The sequence below is a fragment of the Astatotilapia calliptera genome, chromosome 22 (assembly GCF_964374335.1).
Source record: "Astatotilapia calliptera chromosome 22, fAstCal68.1, whole genome shotgun sequence".
NCBI classification, from domain to species: domain Eukaryota; kingdom Metazoa; phylum Chordata; class Actinopteri; order Cichliformes; family Cichlidae; genus Astatotilapia; species Astatotilapia calliptera.
In genome coordinates, this window is record NC_137442.1 from 34,807,552 (window position 1) to 34,815,804 (window position 8,253).

Here is an 8,253-nt window from a genome sequence, read left to right on the forward strand (position 1 = left end):
ATATAATTTCCCATTCCTTAACAACTATAGTTCAATCAGAAATTCACGCTGGTCCGAGCCACCAACCACTCTGGGTTCTTTATCAATTGAGATTACAGCAGTGACTGTCTGCTCTCAGTCCTGCATTTGTCTCCTCAATAATTTGCTTGGCGGTAAGCACTCTTTCAGACTCATTGAGTCTACCTGCAGGGTTTCCTGAATCAACATGAAAGCAGAGCAGAAATGACTTGATATATCCCATGCTTGTCGCTAATATTATTGTGGAAAAATAAATTGAGCATTGAAACCAAACTGATTTTTTTTAGATTTATTGAAAGAAACCTTTGCAAAGGGATCAATACAGCACAAACAGGGTTCATACCAACAGTAAGAAATAGGCAAAATACTGACAGCTATTATGTGCATACAATCTGTCAAAAAAAAGCAAAATTATAACAGCTCCTTTATAGCCAATGTGTGGATACACTCTTGTGTATTCAGTGATCGGGAGTTAAATTCTCACCAGCTTGATAATGAATTGCATCGTGGCCTTGAACAAAGCTTACAGTTAGCTGCTTTCCCATCTCTGTACACTCTTTTCTTTGTATAACAAAGACACAGTTTCATACCAATAGTACACTGAGGCTAAATTAGGTGAAACACAAATTTTACATTACACTCATTACTACTTTTTCTCTGTGAGCCTCCACATTTTGATGAGATGTACCTGTAACTGTGAGAAAGCAGGTCCAGAGCCTCATTGATCTCGGTCTTATAGGTGGCTGTTTTGTGTTCAAAGGCCTTTGGCACAGATAGTGCATTGATCCATGGGTGATTTATCAAGTCTGCAGTGCTTGTGCCTAGCTACAAGTCCAACACACTGCCACGGTGATTAATTGTGTGCCTCAATGGCAATACAGAGTGTAAGATTGTACATGATGTGACAAGAAGGGTCAATAACCAGCAGTCACAATGGGCCCACACAGAGGAAGGACCTACAGATTGATTATATTATATACAATAGCAGCAGCAGAATAAGCACTTAAAATGGCTATCATTTTCAGTCATGAATTTTGATTTTTGAGAATTCATTGTTAATAAAAAAAATTTTCTACTTTTATTATTTCAAATAAACATTTTAAATATGTCAGTTGTAGATTATGTTCAAATATAATGGCAGTACAATATGTATTTCTAATCACCTCTAACAGATGTAGTTCAAAGACAGCTCTACTAACAAGCCAAGCCAGGACTTGGCTTTTACTTTCAAGAGCCATTTTTGAGCAACTTCTGACCAAAAATAAATAAAATAAAGCTCGTTCTACTTAGAAAGGGAGCTTTATTTTATAAAGGTGATGTGCCTCAAGGGAAGGAGGGGGGACTCTCACCAGCTTATTGCCAGCTGACTGCTGGCTGTAGGTTAACTGTTAGTTTGCTGACCATTGGCTGAAAGTGGTCATTTTGAGTGACTGTATCTGTGTCTATACTGTCTGAGTCTCCTCTTGTTCTCTGTCACGTCATCGTCATCTACTGTGAACATGACCATCAGTATGGTTTCTCCCTAGTCTTAGTGTCTTGGCCATTTAGTTTGTTCATGGCATGTTGTTTATTTACCAGCCATAAAGCTGCATTTTAAGTCCAACTTCTGTTTGCCGAGTCCTGCCCTTGGGTCCTCACTCTACCCGCCACACAGCCAGTACTAAAAATATAGGAAATAGTTGTTTTTTTTCTTTATTTAACTTTAACTGGTTAGCAAGGAATTTTCCAGATTTTTTGCCTCAAAGTTCTCCAAGCACAGTCTTTGCACTTGAAATTGTGTTTCCTTATTAATTATTTTATTTAATTCTAGATTTAGCTTTCTTAGGTTGTTAATTATTTTTTCTTCTTACATGGCAGCATAGGCATATTCTACTAATTTAATTTACTGTTATTGTTCTAATACAATAGATGAGAGGTCACTAACAGGCAGACCACGGTCCGGATCCAGACCCACAAGTCCCATACAGACCCAGACCTACTATGGGCAGAAATCTGTGCCATCAGAAACTGAATTTGAATAAGTTCAATTTGAATTTGAATTGCTCAGATTGAATCTGAATTGTAACTTGAATAAATGCTTTTGAAAACTGAATTTGAATTAGTCTAATTTGAAATTGAATTTATGGTTTGAAAATGAATTGATTTGCTTTGAAACTGCATTTTATCCTTTAAAAATTCAGCTCTCGAATAATTTCAGTTTCATTTCTCACCATTCAGTTTCAGTTCTACAATTCAATTTCAGTTCCAAAATTCAGTTTTTTGGAACTTACATCCGGTTCCGGTTCAAGCGCAGATTAATAGAACTACGTTTTACTAGCGGACCGAAAGTGTTACTGACGGGAATCTACAGCATCTTGAGCTGAATTAAGACTTCAGAAGTCATTCGTCATGTCGAATGACCAGCGGATAAACTCTCAGGTTGGTAATAAATGTACTACATGTATAAGAACAAGCGTCATGTTAACAAATGATAGCCGTAAGGTAACTTTTATGCTTATTGTAGCTGTTAGCTAAAAACGCTAATTTAGCGTAGTTTGCCCTGAATTCAGCTTGATCAAATATGATCGGCTGTTTCTAGTAGAATTCCAAAGTTGTCATCTTGTACCCTCTCAGAGTACCCCCTCTGTATGCTTGCAGAGACCCCTACAGTAGGGAAACATGCAAAACGGTGCCCAAACCTTTGTGTTTTAGCTTTATTTATGTCTTACACAGCATCCCAACTCTTAAGCTAACTTAATAACTTTAGCTAAAGTGAATAGTTAGTCTAATTCATTAGTGCAGCATTACTGGATCACCTCTGTTTGAAGTGATATAATGTGATATACAACTATCACTGAAACAGCGAATTTTGTAAATAAGCAAACAACACTTCTCATTCTCTAAACGTTTGGCCACAGCTGTAGATTACACTATCAGTGCTTGTTCACTTTTGACAATAATTACATTTCTAAATTTACTTTGTGCATTTACAGGTAAACAATATCTAATATTTTATCTAAATGACTGCTTTGTCTTTGAAAAGGGTGAAGAGCCTGAGGCCGGTGACAGTCCAGTTCTACTCTAAGTACATCCTTACAGTGGCTCACAGGACAAGGCCACATTCCTGTCCTGCCAGAAGAGAAGAGAAACTTCAGAGTCTTCATGCATTTCAACCACACCTGTCAAATTCCATATGACAGGGGTCTCAAACTCCAGTCCTCAAGGGCCAGTGTCATGCAACTTTTCCATCCCCTCGAGGACTGGAGTTTGAGACCCCTGCCGTATGGTGTTCATGCTGTTTTCTACCCCACAGTTACAGCATGTCTGACTCCCTGTTCAGCATATGCAAAAATATATGATGAGTTTAAGCATGTGATGACTAAGGCCTTCCATTATGGTGTTTGTCATCACATGTCACAGACATCTGGATGGTCATTTGGAATAAACAAAAAACTAAAAACTTGTTACTTCATCTTTTATCTTTATTATTATTATTGTTCTTATTTTACACTTTTCATTGTTAGGCATTGGGTTTATTTGTAGTAGTCCTTTCCAACGTCTTTCCCTCTTCCATGTTACTGTGTCAGCATCTATTTGGGTTTGGAAGTGGAACAGAAGGTAAAGAAATCCAAAGTACCATTAAAACCAGGAGAGGTTCTTATATTTCAGAAGAAGGGATTAATTCAAAAGAAATGACCTCAATGCCATATTTCATTTAGGAACCCTAGAGAGCACTTTGCAAAATAACACATTCTTATAATTTCACCCTCAGATGAGCCAAGCTACGACTGTCAGGGAAGGTGATGTAGGTACAGAGCATATGAGAGTGGTTAAGTTAATGTCTCTTGTCTAGATGAAGGCACAAGAGGGATCAATGGCAAGGCGTAGAGATTCAGTATCTTCAGTCTTCAGTGGACACTCCATTTCTGGCACAAAACATCTGTAAAAGATGGTCGATTTAGGAGGTGACCCGACAACTTCAGCCTGTCAAACATATTAATGGAGCAGTATGCTTTAAAAAAAAATCTAATTAAGCATGCACTCAGTACCCTAAGAATTATTATGGTATTAAACACAGTGATAGTTGTATATCACATTATATCACTTCAAACAGAGGTGATCCAGTAATGCTGCACTAATGAATTAGACTAACTATTCACTTTAGCTAAAGTTATTAAGTTAGCTAAAGAGTTGGGATGCTGTGTAAGACATAAATAAAGCTAAAATACAAAGGTTTGGGCACCGTTTTGCATGTTTCCCTACTGTAGGGGTCTCTGCAAGCATACAGAGGGGGTACTCTGAGAGGGTCCAAGATGACAACTTTAGAATTCTACTAGAAACAGTCGATCATATTTGTTGTCAAAGCTGAATTCAGGGCAAACTACGCTAAATTAGCGTTTTTAGCTAACAGCTACAATAAGCATAAAAGTTACCTTACGGCTATCATTTGTTAACATGACGCTTGTTCTTATAGATGTAATACATTTATTACCAACCTGAGAGTTTATCCGCTGGTCATTCGACATGACGAATGACTTCTGAAGTCTTAATTCAGCTCAAGACGCTGTAGATTCCCGTCGGTAACACTTTCGGTCCGCTAGTAAAACGTAGTTCTATTAATCTGCGCTTGAACCGGAACCGGATGTAAGTTCCAAAAAACTGAATTTTGGAACTGAAATTGAATTGTAGAACTGAAACTGAATGGTGAGAAGTGAAACTGAAATTATTCGAGAGCTGAATTTTTAAAGGATAAAATGCAGTTTCAAAGCAAATCAATTCATTTTCAAACCATAAATTCAATTTCAAATTAGACTAATTCAAATTCAGTTTTCAAAAGCATTTATTCAAGTTACAATTCAGATTCAATCTGAGCAATTCAAATTCAAATTGAACTTATTCAAATTCAGTTTCTGATGGCACAGATTTCTGCCCATACCTACAGCCAGAACATAAGGTTATGATATAAAAGATGACGGGGTGCTTCCGTTTTAACTGGTGCAGCTTTTCTGGTCTTTAGAGTAGTTGTTCAGCAGCTGAAGAAATGCACAGACCAGTTGGATGCGAGTTAAGCCATGCCACATCATACAACTGAGCAAATCAATTATGTGCATTCCAGGCAGTAAACACAGTGGCAACAGCTGAGAATTAGTAAGTTACACACGAAAAGACGATAGAAAGAAGAAATAAGATGGCAATGTAGAAAAAGAGAAAGGAAGAAATACAGATGACTGTGCCAGAGAAAGCTGAAAAAAACACCAGTGACACAGAGAAGGGAAGGAAAAAATAAGGAACAAACTGTTCTGTGCCAAAAAGAAAAGTGGAAAGTGAAAATAGAGTAATGGGTGAATGCAGGGCTCCTCCATATGCAATTTGTTGATCTCCAAGACGATGTGGAACCGAAAGAACACTTTGTAAGAACTGACCCTTCCACCTTTCCACTGAGAAAGTTTCTCAGGTATGAGGAAAGCAGCCCTGTGTACCTGACGGTACAAACCCCTACATACAAACCTGAATAAATACTGATCTGTAATACTGAAAACTTTATGCACACTTTATTAAGTTCAGTTTCACAAAATCGAGAATTTATCAAAAACCTTTCAGTGCTCATAAATATCTAAAAATACACATAACATCTGCCTTTGCTCACAAAACCTTAAATGCGTGTGCACCAATCACCCAAACGCCCATGTGGGTTTGAGGCTGCTTTCAAGTCCGAGTGTAAAGCTGGGACATCTGGGCTTCCAGTGTATACTTGCATTTTGTTTTGTTTGTTTATTTCAGTGGACACTTGTACACACAAAAATTTTTGAAAAGAGAACGGACTTATGAAGCTTAATTGAATAAATGTGTGCATAAATGATCAGTATTTATTCAGGTATGGGCGTACACATTTGTATAATAGTGTTCAGATCGCTTCTGTCATGGTTTGCTTGGCAATGAGAGAGAGTGGAACCAAGCGCAGACAAAATGGAGGTTTAACTGAAAGTGAACCTTTATTTATGGCTGAATAAAACAATATAAAACAAGAGGCAAGCAGGGAACTGACATAAACAAAGAAAAATCTTAACTGGGAAAGCTAACGTGAAACATGAAACTTGAGACAAAAAACTAAAAAACGTTCCAACTGTGTTCCAACTTTCGGAAGAAGGAACTGCTCTCACAGCTAGAGATTGATGAGGTATATCTCAAATGTTATGGCAAGCAGGAGACAGGATGAGAGGTCAGAGGGGAGCCAACAAGTGCGATGGAAGAAGGATCGTTGAGTCCTGAAAGATACGGATAAGTCAGGAAGGGTTTTGAGAGTGTAATTTATTATGCCTGCTTCCCAATGTGCAAAAGGACTATTTACAAATGGAATAAACAAGTAACTTAAACAAAAAAAACAAAGAAAATAGTCTATTTACAAAGCTACGTGTTACCCTCACTGTAGCCATGTCATAAACTCTCAGGTAGGCCCCAATAGTCTACCTTTATACACCATTGCCCCTCCCACTAGGCATAATATTTATCAATCAAAGTGTCTTTTCCCACAAAACAATACTTTTCTCTGCTCATTTCCAGCCATATTTTCCATAATAATCATGTATATTTTATGACTATTTACAGGCAACTTAGAGTCTAGTAATAAGGGGAAAACCCTCCAAAGAACAATGCAATTCATGTGACCCCCCCCCAAGTGGGAAAACCCACTATTTAATCCCCAAAACTCTATAATGGATGACCGCAGGGAGACTGACTTTTCATGGCTTTTCATGAAAGGTAAGGGACAATATATACTGGCTGCCCCTGTAGCGCACAATAGAAAAGTTAACTGTCACCCCTTCCCGTTTGTCTGACAGGCTGGCCTAGCGACAAGCAGCAACAATAACAAATTGCGAAGTGCGTGGAATCCAACTGCTGTTGTGCGTGCAAGCCTCCATGTCTGCTGTCTGTGGTCCATGAGAACATAACTCTGTCACATCATCCCCCTCCTAGAGAGGTAATCTGCCACTACGTTGAACTTGTCTGGTTGCCTGGTCGGTGTGGGGTGGTGAATCTAAAAAGCTGCAGTGAGAGGCAGCATTGTGTCAGCTGGCTGTTATGGTCCTTCGTGGATCTGATCCAGGTGGGTACTCGGTGGTCAGTTTCCAGCTGAAATTTCCGTCCAAGTAAATAATGTTGTAGTTTCTCGAGTGCCCACTTCGTGGCTAAGGCTTCCTTCTCCACAGTGGAATATTTTGTTTCCCGTGGCAGTAGCTTCTGGCTTACGTATAGGACTGGATGTTCTCAGGGGTCTCCTCTGTCATACCATATACAGTGGGGCAAAAAAGTATTTAGTCAGCCACCGATTGTGCAAGTTCCCCCGCTTAAAATGATGACAGAGGTCAGTAATTTGCACCAGAGGTACACTTCAACTGTGAGAGACAGAATGTGAAAAAAAAATCCATGAATCCACATGGTAGGATTTGTAAAGAATTTATTCGTAAATCAGGGTGGAAAATAAGTATTTGGTCAATAACAAAAATACAACTCAATACTTTGTAACATAACCTTTGTTGGCAATAACAGAGGTCAAACGTTTACTATAGGTCTTTACCAGGTTTGCACACACAGTAGCTGGTATTTTGGCCCATTCCTCCATGCAGATCTTCTCGAGAGCAGTGATGTTTTGGGGCTGTCGCCGAGCAACACGGACTTTCAACTTCCGCCACAGATTTTCTTTGGGGTTGAGGTCTGGAGACTGGCTAGGCCACTCCAGGACTTTCAAATGCTTCTTACGGAGCCACTCCTTTGTTGCCCGGGCGGTGTGTTTTGGATCATTGTCATGTTGGAAGACCCAGCCTCGTTTCATCTTCAAAGTTCTCACTGATGGAAGGAGGTTTTGGCTCAAAATCTCACGATACATGGCCCCATTCATTCTGTCCTTAACACGGATCAGTCGTTGAGTTTATACCAAAAAGTTCTACTTTGGTTTCATCTGACCACATGACATTCTCCCAATCCTCTGCTGTATCATCCATGTGCTCTCTGGCAAACTTCAGACGGGCCTGGACATGCACTGGCTTCAGCAGCGGAACACGTCTGGCACTGCGGGATTTGATTCCCTGCCGTTGTAGTGTGTTACTGATGGTGACCTTTGTTACTTTGGTCCCAGCTCTCTGCAGGTCATTCACCAGGTCCCCCCGTGTGGTTCTGGGATCTTTGCTCACCGTTCTCATGATCATTTTGACCCCACGGGATGAGATCTTGCATGGAGCCCCAGATCGAGGGAGATTA

At 39.5% G+C, this 8,253-nt stretch overlaps 1 long non-coding RNA gene across 1 annotated transcript; it reads left to right on the forward strand.

Annotated features, from left to right (window-relative positions):
• Nucleotides 1-2,235: 2,235 nt before the first annotated feature.
• LOC145423387 (uncharacterized) lies at nt 2,236-3,464 on the forward strand. The gene is made up of 2 exons (XR_013904441.1): nt 2,236-2,436; nt 3,041-3,464. It is a non-coding gene; the product is annotated as an uncharacterized LOC145423387 (long non-coding RNA).
• The last annotated feature ends 4,789 nt before the right edge of the window (nt 3,465-8,253 follow it).